Here is a 19,857-nt window from a genome sequence, read left to right as displayed (position 1 = left end):
AGGTTCGAGTCCTCCCTCCGGCATGGGTGTGTGTGTTTGTGCTTAGGATAATTTAGGTTAAGTAGTGTGTAAGCTTAGGGATTGATGACCTTAGCAGTTAAGTCCCATAAGATTTCATACACATTTTTGCCCGGTCGGACGAGTGTCGTTTCAAATTGTATCGAGCGCATGGACGTGTACGGGTATGGAAAGAACCTCATGAATCCGTGTCAGCAGGGGACTGTTCAAGCTGGTAGAGGCTCTGTAATGGTGCGGGGCGTGTGCAGTTGGAGTGATATGGAACCCTGCTACGTCTAGATACGACTCTGGCAGGTCTATCCTTACCAGATAGGGTTGATAGAAGAGATGGAGAAGATACAACGGAGAGCAGCGCGCTTCGTTACAAGATCATTTAGTAATCGCGAAAGCGTTACGGAGATGATTAAAAAGCTCCAGTGGAAGACTCTGCAGTAGCTCGGTACGGGCTTTTGTTGAAGTTTCGAGAACATACCTTCACCGTGGAGTCAAGCAGTATATTGCTCCCACCTACGTATATCTCGCGAAGAGACCATCAGGATAACATCAGAGAGATTAGAGCCCATACAGAGGCATACCGACAATCTTTCTTTCCACGAACAATAGGAGACTGGAATAGAAGGGAGAACCGATAGAGGTACTCAAGATACCCTCCGCCACACACCGTCAGGTGGCTTGCGGAGTATGGATGTAGATGTAGATGTAGATGACACTTATGTAAGCATCCTGTCCATTCATGTTCATTGCGCATTCCGACGCCGGCCGTTGTGGCCGAGCGGTTCTAGGCGCTTCAGTCTGGAACTGCGCGACCGCTACGGTCGCAGGTTCGAATCCTGCCTGCGGCAAGGATGTGTGTGATGTCCTTGGGTTATTTAGGTTTAAGTAGTTCTAAGTTCTAGGGGACTTACGACCTAAGATGTTAAGTCCCATAGTGCTCAGAGCCATTTGAACCATTTTCATTCCGACGGACTTGGGCAATTCCTGCAGTACAATGCGACACCCCACACGTCCAGAATTGCTACAGAGTGGCTCCAGGAACACTCTTGTGAGTTTAAATATTTCCGCTGGCCACCAAACTCTCCAGACATGAACATTATTGAGCATATCTGGGGTGCCTTGCAACATGCTGTTCGAAAAGATCTCGACCCCCTCGTAATCTTATGGATTTATGGAGAGCCCTGCAGGATTCTTGGTGTCAGTTCCCTCCAGCACTGCTTCAGACATCAGTCGAGTCCATGCCACGTCGTGTTGCGGCACTTCTGCATGCTCGCGGGGGCTCTACACGAATTAGGCAGGTGTACGAGTTTCTTTGGCTCTTCAGTGTACACCTTCGCTACCGCGCCACGGGCCGTCCACAGAAGCCAGCACGAATAGACGACTCGAAGTGATGGATATGACACTGTGCCGTCTATTTACGAACAAATGCTATCGGTTACCAATATATGACAGGCCTCATAATGACGGAAACCTTTCATTGGTCTGTCAAGTCAGGGATCTCGTATCGAGGGCACGCTCTGATTCATTCATCGTGTAACGGGACCCGGGCGTCAAGGGTTAAGCAATGTGTTTGTGCCACTACTAAACTAGGCTGTCCAGTCCTCTTTGATAAAAGCGGGATGCACTCTGGAGTGTTAATATTCACTCCGTCTGTGACATCAATTGCTTGTCCTTTATTGGAACAAACAGATGGATTTCAAGCTGTACGTGATATGGAGAGTAAGAAATGAAATTAGCGTTTAATGCCACAACGACGACGACACAATTAGATCCATAGCACAAGTTCGCATAGTACAAATGTGGGGAAATAAATCGTTTGTATCAACTTGGAACCATCACAGCATTCGTATTAATCGATGCAGGTAAGCAACAAAAAAATATAATCCGTTCCACCTGCATCTGAGTCCAGTGCCTTAGCCATTTCGTTACCCACCGGATGTCAAGTAATTATTAATACGGACAGGGAAGTAAGGAGCAGTTCAGTTTGTCGGTCACCTGGCCTGTTGCTGTAATTGCGTTCGGTCACTTCCTCTTAAGTTCCATTTGCGTTCTGTGGATCATATTCGTGGCAGTTCGCCATTATGTAGAACTTATCATTAGGTTTGCAAAATGGTTAAATTGGCTCTGAGCTGACTTAACATTTGAGGTCATCAGTCCCCTAGACTTAGAACTATTTAAACCTAACTAACCTAAGGACATCACACACATCCATGCCCGAGGCAGGATTCGAACCTGCGACCGTAGCAGCAGCGCGGTTCCGGACTGAAACGCCTAGAGACTAGGTTTACAAGTAAGAAAACATTTTTCTGTGTAAAACATATCCACTACCTGGTCATTTCAATAACTGATTTTTTTAAAACCTTATCTACAACAATTTTGTAAATACAACCCAACCACATACATACTATCTACTCATAAATTCATCTACAGAGTAGGAGTTGTCGAACAGAAATAATTTCAATTTGTTTTTAAAACTTTCGTTAACTGTGGGCATCTTTAATTCACAGAGAAGTTCGTCAAACGTTTCGGTGGCTGAGTACTTCGTTCCTGTCTGTACGATAGTAAGGTTAAGTTGTGAATAGTGGAGGGTAGTTTTGTCACTAGTATCTTATTTACAAACAGTATCAATATTTTCAGATTGCTCCTGATTATTCACAACAAACTGTGTAGGAAAGTAAATGTATTATGAGGCAGTGGCTTGTGCGCCTAATTTTTTAAACAACTGACTTCATGGCGTACAGTTTGCTTCCTGTCAGTAAAATATGAAGTGAACCACTTACTCATTGTACCTCAAAAGTCATAAACTTTAAGTTTCTCCAAAATAATGTTGTGGCTCGCACAGTCAAATTCCTTACACAGATCACAAGAATTCCCATTAGGTCAAACCCTTTCACTCAGTATTGTAATACATGGACAATGAAATGGTACACTGTTTGTTCAGAGGAAAGGCTTTTCTAGAGCCAAAATGCTGACTCACTCGGAATCTTGTATTTGCATATATGCTCAACCATTCTTAAATACGTTACCTTTAGCAAAACTATGTAGAAAGAGTTTAATAGTGAAACGAGTCAATAGTCTTCTCAGATTTGCTGCCGGATCCTAAAATCAAACTGACTCAACATTTCGGGGAGCCAACAGTCCGCCATCATCAAGAGAACACTGCTTTTACTGCTGAATCCAGCTGAAAACTGATACCACGGTTGCAAATCGTCGTTTTATACAGGCCTCCGTACCAGACATGGCACTTGCGAAGCCCAACACAGTTGCTGCCCTCCAAGACTGATCAGGTGGCTCCGGAGTTGGTAGAACTCCGGCCTTAACGATATATCACACTCAAAGACCATTTTCAAACACTTGAACTGGCCGCACCGAAGAATGTCCTCCACGTCCTGCCAAGAGGAAATAATTTGTTTCTATTATCAAATTGTCTGCAAACCTAATTTCAGTTGCCTCTTTATAACCACTGTTCCAATAAACGGAAGTGTTGGCCGTTCCGGCGTAACGACAAGCGCCGGTAAGAAGATCAAGAACGATGCTGCAGAGAGGGCTGCGAGACGACGTCAGTCAATAGTATGCTGATTAGGACGTCACGTGGGCAGGAGCGGCATCTACACGAAGAGAATAAAAGCGCCGCGCAGCCTAGCCTCGGCCGCACTAGTAGACCCGGACTAGAAAAAAGAACTAGACGAGCCGAAGTGATATTAACGATATCAGTGACTCATGAACTTGTGTGATTAGCTTGCATGGAAATTGTATCTATCAAAGGACATTGATTATCTGATGTCGCCAATTGCTTGCACTCAATCATGTAGAAACGGAAGTTAAGTGTTGTCAATTCAATTACTGTAGTAACTCCATTATCATGATTTGCTTGTATGTTGTTTAGTTATTCGAGAAAACAGCTTCCTAGGCACCCTATACGAAACGAGTGGGCAGGTCCCACACTGGCAACTGTCACAGTTTCGTCAAACATCATCTAGCGTCCTTCGTTTAAGCAGTGTTTACTACCGTCGATTTTTGCGGCTGCTGTAGTATCGTGTGGCGGCGATGTTGCACACCGCCTGTCCTGAACTGTGCGGATCGAACTGCCGATGTAACCCTTACCACTGACTCGGAATTTTGTATAGGCCAGGGTTCTGAAGCAATGCCCTACCTTGTAAGGTGGAGGGAACACACTCTTAATGTTAAAACTCCTTAAAATTCTTCCACTCTTAAACGGTACGCCTCCGCGCAAGGTGTAAAGGCCACAGCTTTATGATTCTCTTCATGCACCTCCGAGGACGGCCCAAACTCCATAGCTCGGAGAATATGCGTCTCAGAGTATCCACTTAACTTCAAAAAAAGTCATAAAATGTACAGGTTCTTGGATTAAACTGCTCACGTCGGAAATGGCATGCGCTCTGCATACCAGAGTCCGAAAGACGCCACTGCATTGATATGGTGGATGACAAGTCTTAGCATGCAGATAGCTAACGGTGTGCGTCGGCTTACTGTGAAAGCTATTCCCAGAGTACCATCTTGTTTTCTGTAAACCATAACATCCAAAAATGGAAGGATCCCATCACTTTCAGGCTCCATGAACAAATCAATGCTGGGATGAAGACAGTTGAAGAGGTGCAAAAATTTGTTGAGAGCATCACGTCTAGGAGGCCAGATGAAAAAGGTACCATCTACGTACCTCCAGAAGCATGTTGGCTGAAAATATGTAGTTCTCTGTACCGCATCCTCGAAGTCCTCCATAAATAAATTGGCGACTATGGGCGATAAAGACTGCCCATTGCCACTTCGTCATTCAGTTCAAGAATGTCGTCATTCAGTGAAAAATTCGGGGATGTCATCACATTATAAGTCTTCACCAACTCTTCATCCACTTTCTCTATTCAAACTCAGGGATTTTTCCAGAGGGATTCGTGTAAATAGAGATACCACTTCAAAACTAACTAATTAGTCCGAAGGACCCAGCCCCAAGGATTTCAACCGTCGAACAAAATCCACTGAACCGGAGACATGATCTTCATATTTGTCAACATATAAGCTGAGAACAGACGGTAAATTCGTCGTCAGTTTATAAATGGATGCACCTAAATTACTAACAATAGGGCTTAGATGAGCCAAACCGTTATATAAATTTGGTATACATTGCAACCATGGTGGAACTGAAGCACCAGGATGAAGTTTTTTCGTAGATCTTCGAACAACGAGCTGGTTTTCGAAAGTGGGATCACTAAATAGTCATCTGTAATCCGAGTGGTTAACTAGTAAATCCGTTTTAAGGCCATAATCATCCTGTGTCAATACAATCGTGGCATTTCCCTTCTCAGCTGGTAAAACTATTAGCTCATCCTCATTCCTAAGGGAATGAATAGCTGCTCTCTCTGCAGAAGTGTTATCCCGCAGTGGCCGAGCCCGTCGCAACAGTGTGTGGAACACTTCTTGCCTTGTTTCTCCCGCTTGGTCCTCATGGTGACTGTGTGCTGCCTGTTAAACAGATCTTATCAATTCTGTAAAGGGAAGTCTCTTTGGAGTGAGAGCAAAAATTAAATGATACAAATGGCTCTAAGCACTATGGGACTTAACATCTGAGGTCATCAGTCCCCTAGACTAAGAACTACTTAAACCTAACTAACCTAAGGACATCACGCACATCCATATCCGAGGCAGGATTCGAACCCGCGACCGTTGCAGCAGCGCGGTTCTGGACTGAAGCGCCTAGAACCGCTCGGCCACAACCGCCGGCGCAAAAATTAAACTTTTTCATGAAACGGCAACAATTTTGAACGCAATGACGGAGTGGCAACGGGCAGTCCTTTATCGCCCACAGTCACCAGTTTGTTTGTGGAAGATTTCGAGGATGCGGCACTGAGAACTTCAGATTTGCAGCCAACGTGGTTCTGGAGGTACGTAGATGATACCTTTTTCATCTGGCCTCATGGACGTGATGCTCTCAACAGATTTTTGCACCACTTCAACTGTCTTCAACCCAGCATTCCATTTTTCATGGAGTTTGCAAGTGATTGAATGCTTCCGTTTTTGTATGTTATGGTTTACGAAAAACAAGATGGTACTCTTGGTATAGCCTTCACCAAAAACCGACTCACATCGTTCAATATCTGATTGCTAGGAGTTGCCATCCACCTTACCAATGCAGTGGCGTCCTTATGACTCTGTTACGCAGAGCATATGCCATTTCCGACGCGGACGATTTACATCTACATCATCTACGTGATTGCTCTGCTTTTCACAATAAAGTGCCTGGCAGAGAGTTCAATTAACCACCTTCAAGCTGTCTCTCTACCGTTCCACTCTTGAACGACGAGCGGGAAAAATGAGCACTTACATTTTTCTGTGAATGCCCTGATTTCTCTTATTTTATCATGATGATCATTTCTCCCTATGTAGGTGGGTGCCAACAGAGTACTTTCGCAATCGGAGGAGAAAACTGGTGATTGAAATTTCATGGGAAGATCCCGGAAGAAAACTGATGATTGAAATTTCATGAGAAGATCCCGTCGCAACGAAAAACACCTTTGTATAATGATTGCCACTCCAATTCACGTATAATGTCTGAGCATTATGTTCCCTATTTCGCGATAATACAAAACGAGCTGCCCTTCTTTGAATTTGTTCGACGTCATCCGTCAGTCTCACCTGACGCGGATCCCACACAGCACAGCAGTACTCCAGAATATGGCGGACAGGCGTGGTGTAAGCTGTCTCTTTAGTAGACCTGTTGCACCTTCCACGTGTTCTGCCAATGAATCGCAGTCTTTGGTTTGCTCTACCCAAAACATTATATATGTGATCGTTCAAAAAAAAAGTTCAAATATGTGTGAATTTCTAAGTGACCAAACTGCTGAGGTCATGGGTCCCTAGACTTACACACTATGTAAACTAACTTAAACTAACTTTTGCTAAGAAAAACACAAACATCCATGCCCGAGGCAGGACTCGAGCCTCCGACGCGAGGGGCCACGCTGTGATCGTTCCAACTTAGGTTGTTTGTAATTGTAATCCCTAAGTATTTAGTTGAATTTACAGCCTTCATATTTGTGTGCCTTATCGCGTAATCGAAATTTAGTGGATTTCTTTTAGTAGTCATGTGAATAACTTCACACTTTTCTTTATTCGGGGTCAATTGCCACTTTTCGCACCATACAGATATCTTATCTAAATAATTTTGCAATTCGTTTTCGTCATCTGATGACTTTACAAGACGTTAGATGACAGTATCATCTGCAAACAATCTAAGAGGGCTACTCAAATTGTCTCCTACGTCGTTAATATAGATCAAGAACAGTGTAGGACCTATAACACGTCTTTGGGAAACGCCGGATATTAGTTCTGTTTTACCCGATGACTTTCCATCTACTACTACGAAGTGTGACCTTTCTGACAGGAAATCGCGAATCCAGTCGTACAACGGAAACGATATTACATAGGCACGCAGTTTGGTTAGACGACGCTTGTGAGGAATGGTGTCGAAAGCCTTCTGGAAATCTAAAAATATGGAATCAGTTTGACATCCCCTGTCGATAGCACTCATTACTTCATGAGTATAAAGAGCTAGTTGTGTTTCACAAGAACGATATTTTCTGAATCTGTCCTGTGTGTCAATAAGTCGATTCTTCGAGGTGCTTCATAATGTTCGAACACAGTATATGTTCCAAAACCCTACTGCAAATCGACGTTAGTAATATTGGCCCGTAATTCAGCAGATTATTCCTATTTCCGTTTTCGAGTATTGGTGTGACTTGAGCAATTTTCCAGTCTTTAAGTAAGGATCTTTCTATGAGCTGGTAGTTGTATATAATTGCTAAATATGGAGCTATTGTATCAGCATACTCTGAAAGGAACCTGCGCATTAAACCAAGAACGTGCGCATTTGATAGCTGTTTTTAAGTGAAATGTGTACTCTGAGAAGCAGATTCGTCGCACTAAGGAGTTTGGATCATGGCAGCAGGTGCATGAAGAGGAGCATAGATCTGAGGCCATCATTCATTTTGAAGAGGGCATATCATTTAAGAGTGAAAGAATTTTAAGGAATTATATTGACAAATCGATCCGCACAGTTCAGGACAGGGGCGGAGGGGGGTGGGGGTGGGAGCGCCGGCACACGAGGCTGTAGCTGCCGGAAAAATAGGCTGTAGCGGAATATTGCTTAAACAAGGGACACGGGATCAGATATGACGAAACTGTGATAGTTGCCAACACTTCTGGTTTTGGGACACAGTGTTTATAAAGAGGCAACTGAAATTATGTTTTTAGTCAATTTGATTAACTTAGTCGGCCGCTAGTGGCCGTGCGGTTCTAGGCGCTTCAGTCTGGAACCGTGTGACCGCTACGGTCGCAGGTTCGAATCCTGCCTCGGGCATGGATGTGTGTGATGCCCTTAGGTTAGTTAGGTTTAAGTAGTTCTAAGTTCTAGGGGACTGATGACCTCAGATGTTAAGTCCCATAGTGCTCAGAGCCATTTGAACCATTTTTTTTTATTAACTTAGGACGTGAAAACCTATACTATCCAGCATCGAAACAAAACGTTCTTCGGTACGGCCAGTCCAATTGCTTGAAAATGGTCTTTGAATGCGGTATATGTTTGGCTTCGGTGTTCTACTAAGGGCGGCGCCATATGCCCAGTCTTAGACGGCAGCAACTGTGATGGGAGGCGCTTGCTCCGTGTACGGTACGGAGGCCAATAAAGGACGACGATTTGCAGCCTTGGTATCAATCCATCCCTCTGATTAAGACAGTAAGGTATTTAGGACTAACTCTAGACGGAAAACTAACATGGAACCCGCATCTTCTTTCCATCCAGCACAAATTCGGAAACCGATTAAAACTACTAAAACTATTAACAAGCCGCACCTGGGATCTACATCCTTCTACTGCTGTTGTCAGGTATAAATCCCTCATCTGCTCCGTCCTAGCTTACGTTGCCTGCAACTCTGTCTCAAGTTTTCTTAAGTTCGTTGAAATCCAGGAAAGACATGCACTTCGCCTCGCCTTCCGCATCCGCCTATCTTCCACAATTCGCGTCCTCTACCAGCTCATCCACTTACCACACCATCTTCTCTTCCAAGAGCACCTTCGGAGCCGATACATTAGTCTCAATACTCAGTCACAGCACCCAATTTCCTACCCATTAACAAACAATCCAGGTGCTCTGCTGCGCGACTACATCTATAATTCCACCCTCCATGTACCTCCATGCCTTATCCATCCTCTCCCGCCAGAATTTTAACCAACTCCCTCTTCCCAACGATGAAATCTGTCCCGAGATATACCCCTCTTTCCAACCGCACTCACAACGCTCCACTTCACACCATCCTCGAATTTTCGTCCTCCTCCTTCGTCCACCTTGCTGACTTCCAGTCGCTACCTGCGGTTCTACAGGTCGCACACAAAATCGCCCCCCATTATGACAAAGATGGTATGGTGACCGCTCGCGATAAGCGGGAAACCCGGGTTCGAGGACCGATGCGGAACAAATTTTCATTGTCATTCCGTTCTACAGCTGAAGGCTGTCTATATTCGCAATTGCGAATACATATAATGTGTTGAAATAGAGGTCGTGGGACGTGACGCATATCGGTGCGAATTTCGTTCTCCCATTGGGATGGTACGATGTACGATAAGGATACTCCATGCGGCTCGCCACAAGACAAGCAACATGACAGCAAGAATCACGTTTCTATTTCAGTTGCACTTATGAGCTCTTCTGAAGAGAACGTAATTGTGACTTATCATTATATAACGCTCATAAAACTGAAAAAGAAATGAAGCACTGGGTGCACCCGTAAAATTCTGTAAATAACAAGCGTAGTGCGGATGCTTTTTCTCGCGAGGTCTCTCAAAATGAACACAGATTCCACGAGCTCTACAGCATGAGTCCAGATAGTTTCCAGTTTTTGTTGCAATTAGTATCTGCTACACTGTAGGAAGCAGAACACGAATTTTCAACTTACTACTGCATACGCGTTCCGAACTCCAGCAGCGCTGTAAGTTGTATTTTTGTAACAAAGACCACGTGTGTGGCAAGTCCTAGTTTTGTATACTATCTACTGTGCAAAAAGGATGTAACCATAATCCAAAGCAATACATGATAAAGTATCGCAAGTGAAGTTAACAAAATATCATAAGCATGACTGAGTTAACAGACATTATGAGTTATTAATTAATCTCGATAATGCATTTTGATAAAATAGATGGCAAATGTCTCCACCAGAGTTCGTCTTTAGACAGGTACCTTCATAAGATTTTCACTTCAGCAAAATGGGGCGTCTAATGTTACTCCAGCTGCAGTTTTGGCTAAAATACTCCTCATTACGAGAGAACTTGCCCCCCTTCTAACAGCCGTGTGCCGCAAGTCTCTAGAGGAACGGAAGGTTCCAAATGATTGGAAAAGAGCACAGGTAGTCCCAGTCTTCAAGAAGGGTCGTCGAGCAGATGCGCAAAACTATAGACCTATATCTCTGACGTCGATCTGTTGTAGAATTTTAGAACATGTTTTTTCCTCGAGTACCATGTCGTTTTGCCGGCCGCGGTGGTCTAGCGGTTCTAGGCGCTCAGTCCGGAACCGCGCGACTGCTACGGTCGCAGGTTCGAATCGTGCCTTGGGCATGGATGTGTGTGATGTCCTTAGGTTAGTTAGGGGACTGATGACCACAGCTGTTAAGTCCCATAGTGCTCAGAGCCATTTTATCATGTCGTTTTTGGAAACCCAGAATCTACTCTGTAGGAATCAACATGGATTCCGGAAACAGCGATCGTGTCAGACCCAACTCGCTTTATTTGTTCATGAGACCCAGAAAATATTAGATACAGGCTCCCAGGTAGATGCTATTTTCCTTGACTTCCGGAAGGCGTTCGATACAGTTCCGCACTGTCGCCTGATAAACAAAGTAAGAGCCTACGGAATATCAGACCAGCTGTGTGGCTGGATTCAAGAGTTTTTTGCAAACAGAACACATCATGTTGTTATCAATGGAGAGACGTCTACAGACGTTAAAGTAACCACTGGCGTGCCACAGGCGAGTGTTGTGGGACCATGGCTTTTCACAATATATATAAATGACCTAGTAGATAGTGTCGGAAGTTCCATGCGGCTTTTCGCGGATGATGCTGTAGTATACAGAGAAGTTGCAGCATTAGAAAATTGCAGCGAAATGCAGGAAGATCTGCAGCGGATAGGCACTTGGTGCAGGGAGTGGCAACTGACCCTTAACATAGACAAATGTAATGTATTGCGAATACGTAGAAAGAAGGATCCTTTATTGTATGATTATATGATAGCGGAACAAACACTGGGAGCTGTTACTTCTGTAAAATATCTGAGAGTATGCGTGCGGCGTTTCGTCACAGGTTTATTTGGTAACCGTGATAGCGTTACGGAGATGTTTAGCAAACTCAAGTGGCAGACTCTGCAAGAGAGGCGCTCTGCATCGCGGTGTAGCTTGCTCGCCAGGGTTCGAGAGCGTGCGTTTCTGGATTGGGTATCGAATATATTGCTTCCTCCTACTTATACCTCCTGAGGAGATCACGAATGTAAAATTAAAGAGATTCGAGCGCGCACGGAGGCTTTCAGACAGTCGTTCTTCCCGCGAACCACACGCGACTGGAACAGAAAAGGGAGGTAATGACAGTGGCACATAAAGTGCCCTCCGCGACACAACGTTGGGTGGCTTGCGGAGTATAAATGTAGATGTAGATGTAGATTCATCGCAGCATGAGAGTGATGTAGTTTTTGCAGTGGAACCTTAACTTTGAACCGTCGAATCTCCTCCACCAATAAAGTCCATTAGTGGATATGGTTCAAACGTCTCTGAGCACTATGGGACTTAACTTCTAAGGTCATCAGTCCCCTAGAACTTAGAACTACTTAAACCCAACTAACCTAAGGACATCACACACATCGATGCCCGAGGCAGGATTCCAACCTGCGACCGTAGCAGTCGCGCGGTTCCAGACTGTAGCGCCTAGAACCGCTCGGCCACCCCAGCCGGCAGTGGATATATATATATATATATATATATATATATATATATATATATATATATATATATATATATATATATATATATATATTGCCTGGATATATATATAGCAGATTTGCCTGGATTTCGGACTTGATGAAAACTTGGATGTCATAATAATTTTTTCCAACAGTGTGATGAATCCTTTTAACGGCAGACATATTTTCAGTAAGCGTTTAGAAAGATATTCACACACAACAGCAACCGTTACAGGCTTTCTGCCATTACATTGGCCAAACTGCGCATGACTTCAGGTGCTTTGCAATACTCAATATATACCCTATCTTAACAATGCATCTTCATTGGGCTACTGTAAAAAAAAATTACATTTACTGATTTATGATGAAAAGTTAATGATTTATGACAAACTGTTAGTACGGTTTTAAAAGATAATAACTGATGATTGTTTCTGAGTACATTTCTAAATATTGTTCTTTGGAGTTTTGTGTGGAATTTTGGTTATGAAGTTACAATAACAATACCTATCGTAAAATCATGAAGTACATCTTGATTTCAAGTTGGATTTTTTTCCTAACATTAATTGAAGTACTGTACAAAATGCCAAAATGGAATTTCAGGTTATAGTTCTGTATGATAATTCGTAGTATAAAAATGACTGAAAATCAGTAGTGCTTACATCAAAATGTTTGACAATTGCTAATGAAAAATTTAATTACAACAGATCTAATTGGTTTTTCATTATTTACACGGTACATAAAGTGCACAACTCACGTTAAATACGTCAGGTGACTGATAAGTGTTCCAAAATCTGATTTTAGGGAAGTTGAAATTTACGAATTTTGCTAACTAATTATTGCTTTAATGACAACATATATATTTCCCCTAACATTTCTATGGGAATGTAATAACGCGATGACGAGAAAGAAATTGTAAATTTTGCTAAAATTTGTGGCAATATGTTAATTCACAGCATCAGGTTTTTCTCACTACTTATAACTTTCTGTTAATTACAGTTAAATGATCTGAAATAGTGTTAATGATGTTGATTCGGTGTGCAGGTTTAATTTGCTGATATAAATTAAGAAAAATCATACTTTCTAAATTCAATCCAATATATATTGTGTATGGGTAATATACAATCTGCAAATTTTTAGTGGTATCGAAGTATTCATTAACTACCATGAAACTAGTCATTTTACAAGTACGCAACGCCTTGAAACGAAATACGGCTTCATTTCAATTTCATACAATTTCCGTTGACGCATTGGTTATTTTTATCTATTGACTTGGTTGATCTTTTGTGACCCATTTCCTACGAGTTGACCGCGCGGAGTGGCCGTGCGGTTTGAGGCGCCATGTTACGGACTGCGCGGCCCCTCCCACCGGAGATTGCAGTCCACCCTCAGGCATGGGTGTGTATCTTATTCTTAGCATAAGTTAGTTTAAGTAGTGAGTAAGTCTAGGGACCGATGACCTCAGCAGTTTGGTCCCTTAGGAATTCACATACACATCTACGAGTTGGAACAAAAAATACTAGTGTGATATTGTAAGACGAGCCACTGCGCTGTGGACGTCGAGCAAGATTCCATTTTCGGCTCTAAGGCTATGCGGTGTGTTTTTGACACGAGAATTGGAAAAAGAATGTATGCACGTGACGCGTTAATCAAATCGCTGCAGAACTAAGGCAACGCAATTTCCCTCTGGTTGTCTCGTCAGACGCCAGTTGTTTTTCCAGCTAGCGGGGCAGGAAGGGCAGTTCATTTCCGCTCCTAGAACTTAACTAATTATTATCGTCCCCAACTTAAGTAATTAAAAACGGGAGACAAAACCTGTTTCCAAGCCGAGCGTGACCTGATGGGGAACGATTTTTCACAGCTTTGGCGATAGTTCTCCACTCCTACACATATCATTGAGTCTTTCAAAAGTAATCTGAGCATTTTCAGTAAATGATGTTTCCAGCCAACCGGTTGCATAAAGTTGATTCCAATACTCCTTGACCAGGTTTCAATACTACTATGGGTATATTCTGCAGATGGACTTTGTACTTTCAACATACGAGGGTGGTTTGAAAAGTTCTCGGAACGGAATAGAAAAAAAGTACTTACATCAGTGAAACTTTTTTTAATTTTTCAATGCAGTCTCCTTGTAGATTAATGAACTTGGTTCAGCGATGTTCCACTGCCTTGATCCCATCTCGAAAATAAGTTTCCCCCAGGACTGCAAAATAGTTGTTAACACCGGATATCAATTCTTCGTTTGAAGCGAATCTTCGTCCACCAAGAAAAATTTCCGATTTGGGAAGAGATGGAAGGGTGACGGAGCCATATCAGGTGAATAAGACGGGTATGGCAACAATTCATACCTTGGTTCGGGTAATTTTGCCGTGGCGACGGCACATGTGTGCGGGCGCGCATTGTTTTGATGGAAGATGACTTTCTTCGTTGCTAAACCTGCCCTTTTTCCGCGTATCTATTGTTGCAATTTGTCCAGGAGGTTAGCATAGTATTCTCCTGTAATTGTTTGCCGAGTGGGGATATAATCTAGAAACATAATCCCCTTCGCATCCCGGAATATTGATGCCATGACCTTTCCCACCGAAGAGATTCTCTTTGCTTTCTTAGGTGGCGCTGAACCGGCATGTTTATACTGCTTTGACTGTTGTTTTGTCTCTGGGGTGTAGTGCAGCCACGTTTCATCTGTGGTCACAAACTGGCGCAAAAAATCTTGTTCGTTTCTCCTAAAACGGGCCAGACATAGTTCCGATATGTCCATTCTCATGCGTTTTTGATCCAGCGTCAAGAGTCGCAGCAACCCACCTTGCAGATGATTTTTTTCGTTTCTAATTCTTCAGTTAAATGTGATATACCCTTTCAGATGACATCTGGCAAGCTTGAACAATTTCACGCACTTTCAATCGGCGGTCCTCCATGACCACTTTGTGCGCTTTTCCAATGGCTCTGAGCACTATGGGACTTAACATCTGAGGTCATCAGTCCCCTAGAACTTAGAACTACTTAAACTTAACTAACCTAAGGACATCACACACATCCATGCCCGAGGTAGAATTCGAACCAGCGACCGTACCGGGCTTTTGCAATAATTTCTTTAGTAGTGACACATCTTTGACGACCACTGCACGGATCATCATCTAAGTTCTCGCTACCAAAATTAAATTCATTTGTCCGCTTGGCAACAGTTGAATATGAAGGAGCAGAGTCCACCAGTGTATTCTGGAAATCGGCAAAAATGTTCTTTGCTTTCATACCTTTCTTTACGAAGTATTTAATCACTGCTCGAATGTCCATCTTTTCCATTTTCGCAAATCACTACGTGGGAACATCAACAGAGCCACGTCACCGTCACATCTCTCTTCCAAGAATACTGACGTGAGACGTGTTTACACGCAACAGTCACGTGAATAACTGGCTGCGCTAGCACTGACCGCTGGTGGTGATTCCGAGAACTTTTCAAACCTTCCTCGTATTAAAAAATAAACTTCTAAAACACCCAATACATTACAATATCAAAAAGAAATACATGGAATAAAAATATACTTACATAGGTTACATTACATCACAACTGTAAGCATACACTATAAGCTAAAGCGCTCAAGTCAAGTAGCAGAAATCATAGATAGAGTCCTCCACGGAAAACAACAAAAATTATACCACAGGTGTGGCTTGTTATAAGAGCACACATTGAACTAAACGCCTGGCAACTAGTTACGATGCCAAGTAAACATGGCGTAGAGCACGTCACTTGCTGGTCACGAGTAGCTTGGTAAACGCTCAACCCTCTGAAATCCGTAACTGAAACAGTGTTATATCAGTATAACACACATTTAGGTGTTTCAAATAGAATAAACTGAACACAGTATAAATGCCTTACAACCCAGTACCTGATTTTGGAATCTCTGTCTGACCACAACGTAATCTAACGGAAATCTTTGCTTCACCCGGCCTTTTCCAAGTATTCCTCCTTCTCCTGTGTTTCTTGAACAGAGTATTTGCTGTTACGAGCTGAAATTTATTGGAGAACTCAATTAGTCCTTCTCCTCTATCGTTCCTATTACCAAGCCCATACTCTCCTGTAATCTTTTCTTCTATTCCATCCCCGACAACTACATTCCAGTCCCCCACAGCTATTACATTTTCATCTTCCCTTACTTACTTTATTACCCTTTCAATATCCTCATATACTTTCTCTACCTCTTCTTCTTCAGCGTTTATACCTGGACTATCGTTGTGGGTGTTGGTTTGCTATAGATTTTTATAAGAACAACCCTATCACTAATCTGTTCACTGCTACACACTCTCTGCACTAGCTTCCTATTCATAACGAATTCTTTTATAGTTAGGCAATTTTCTGCTGCTGTTGATATTACCCTATACTAATCTGGCCAGAAGTGCTTGCCTCCTTTTCATTTCACGTCACTTACCCCTACTATACCTAAATTGATACTTTGCATTTAACTTTTCGTATTTTCTTGCTTCCCTACCAAGTTCAAGCTTATGACGTTCCACGCCCCAACTCGTAGATTGTTATCCTTTCGTTGACTATTAACTCTTTCTCTCATGGCCACCTCCGCCTTGGCAGTCCCCTCCCGGAGATCCGAATGGGGGACTATTCCGAAGTTGCTGGAAACCGCATGATATTTTGACTTAAGTTCCTTCTCACTTCCTTTTCGGTATTGTTGTTTCTCCCATTACTTAGCGACTCTGCACGCTAGATGGCATTGTATCCTGTTGAAGCAGATTTTACGTAACGAATATTTTTTTCCTTTCTTGCAAATTGTAAAATGTACTTAAATGTCTGCTACAGTACATTCCCTTTTATTTTAAGCACGCTTTTGTAATTAATCCTTTTATTCATTTTGTTAGAATAAATGCGCCAAAGTTGTGCATAAGTTACAGAAATTACTTAGCTTTGTTATATCACACCTTGTTCGTCACATTACAGTGTTCACATTGTTTATTTTTTGCAGAGTTCTACCACTGATTTTGCTCGTTTTTGCAGATGGTCACATGGTAACGGTCAGAGGTTTGGTAGCACATTCAGACATACACTTGCTGCCGGGGTCGTGGAAACTATTGTTCTTGCATATTTTGTGGTGGTATGAACGCACTGCTATTGAGTTCGCCAGGTGTCGGAGTTCTCGATTTGTTCTTGTTTCTCATGGCTTCTGTTGTGTAAAAGTCCTGCCAAATTTCCCTTCTCTTCTGCTCTCTTTCATGTAGGATTTTATTCGATTTGTCAGTGGATGGGAGCCTCATACGCAGTTCCTCTATGAAAAAGAGTTCTCTGGCGAGTTCGTATACTAGCCTCGACTTTGTGTTTTGAAACACCTAGAACGGCTTTCAAGAAGCGTGATTTAACTGCTTTCAGAGTCCTTAGGTCTTTCAGACTCAACTTTTCCCAACTGAGATCTATTCCATAGGTTGCGATGGGAACTATTTTTGCGGCGGACAAGGCCATGGCTGTTTTCAGTGACAGTCTGGATCTCAAACACGGCTTTCATGGCAGCAGCTGCTCGGGATTTTACATGTATTCGGAATGATCTGACAGTGGTTTGCAGAGTCAGTCCCAGGTATTTGAAGCTATTGACTGACATAAGAGGTTCCTTCCCCAAGATATATAGGGTGTTACAAAAAGGTACGGCCAAACTTTCAGGAAACATTCCTCACACACAAATAAAGAAAAGATGTTATGTGGACATGTGTCCGGAAACGCCTAATTTCCATGTTAGAGCACATTTCACTTTCGTCAGTATGTATTGTACTTCCTCGATTCGCCGCCAGTTGACCCAATTGAAGGAAGGTAATGTTGACATCGGTGCTTGTGTTGACATGCGACTCATTGCTCTACAGTACTAGCACCAAACACATCAGTACGTAGCATCAACAGGTAAGTGTTCATCACGAACGTGGTTTTGCAGTCAGTGCAATGTTTACAAATGCAGAGTTGGCAGACGCCCATTTGATGTATGGATTAGCACGGGGCAATAGCCGTGGCGCGGTACGTTTGTATCGAGACAGATTTCCAGAACGAATGTGTCCCGACAGGAAGACGTTCGAAGCAATTGATCGGCGTCTTAGGGAGCAAGGAACATTCCAGCCTATGACTCGCGACTGGGGGAAGACCTAGAACGACGAGGACACCTGCAATTGACGAGGCAATTCTTTGTGCTGCTGTACAAGGTAACGTTGACCACGACACTGTATAGAGAGTGCTACGGGATAACCAATTGTTTCCGTACCATGTACAGCGTGTGCAGACACTATCAGCAGCTGATTGGCCTCCACGGGTACACTTCTGCGAATGGTTCATCCAACAATGTGTCAATCCTCATATCAGTGCAAATGTTCCCTTTACGGATGAGGCTTCTTTCCAACGTGAACAAATTGTAAAGTTTCACAGTCAACATGTGTGGGCTGACGAGAATCCGCACGCAATTGTGCAATCACGTTATCAACACAGATTTTCTGTGAACGTTTGGGCAGGCATTGTTGGTGATGTCTTGATTGGGCCCCATGTTCTTCCACCTACGCTCAATGGAGCACGTTATCATGATTTCATACGGGATACTCTACCTGTGCTGCTAGAACATGTGCCTTTACAAATACGACACAACATGTGGTTTATGCACGATGGAGCTCCTGCACATTTCAGTCGAAGAGGTCGTACGCTTCTCAGCAACAGATTCGGTGTCCGATGGATTGGTAGAGGCGGACCAATTCTATGGCCTCCACGCTCTCCTGACCTCAACCCTCTTGACCTTCATTTATCGGGGCATTTGAAAGCTCTTGTCTACGCAACCCCGGTACCAAATGTAGAGACTCTTCGTGCTCGTATTGTGGACGGCTGTGATACAATAGGCGATTCTCCAGGGCTGCATCAGCGCATCAGGGATTCCATGCGACGGAGGATGGATGCATGTATCCTCGCTAACGGAGGACATTTTGAACATTTCCTGTAACAGAGTGTTTGAAGTCACGCTGGTACGTTCTGTTGCTGTGTGTTTCCATTCCATGATTAATGTGATTAGAAGAGAAGTAATAAAATGAGCTCTAACATGGAAAGTAAGCGTTTCCGGACACATGTCCACATAACAAATTTTCTTTCTTTGTGTGTGAAGAATGTTTCCTGAAAGATTGGACGTATCTTTTTGTAACACCCTGTGTAGTCCTCAGCAGCTTCTCGACTTCTTTTGCAGAATGTCATCTTTACAGTTTTTCCCGTGTTTATTTTCTATTTTGTTCTCCTGCGCCCACATCTCGAATTGGTTGTTTGCTCTTTGCAGGTGGAGTCTGGAGTTCGACCCGGTGACCATGTCGTCCGCATATATGCAGATTTTGACGTCCTCCGTTTCTTGTCTTATCATCTGTACAACACTATATGTGGTGATAATAAAAAGTAAAGGACTTAGTGGGTCCCCTGCAATACAAAGTTGGTTTGTGTTATCGTTTTCGACTTGCTTACGTCGTCTATCATCTGAAAGAAGTTGGCCGTCAGCATATTATCGATCAACGTTGTAAGTATATCTTTCCCTGTTATTGATTCTAGTTTTGAGAATGTTATTCATTTTTGCTTCGAATTATGGCAGTTGTTAGGGCTCCTACCTCAGTCGGCATAAACAGAATCCTTATAGAATCACTTTGTAGTTCGTCCGTCTGTGTGTCTGTCTGTCTGTCTGTCTGTCCAGATAGTTTTTTTCTCGGGAACAGGTAGACGCACCGAGGTCTGCAGTCCCGTGCTGGTGTAAAAACTTTAACCTTCTAAGTCAGTACAGTCAAAAGAAACGAACATTAATATCACGTGTTTTGATACTCGAAAACTCACTCATCAAAACCTATAG

This window comes from Schistocerca nitens, chromosome 4 (assembly GCF_023898315.1).
Source record: "Schistocerca nitens isolate TAMUIC-IGC-003100 chromosome 4, iqSchNite1.1, whole genome shotgun sequence".
NCBI classification, from domain to species: domain Eukaryota; kingdom Metazoa; phylum Arthropoda; class Insecta; order Orthoptera; family Acrididae; genus Schistocerca; species Schistocerca nitens.
This window is presented reverse-complemented; position numbering follows the sequence as displayed.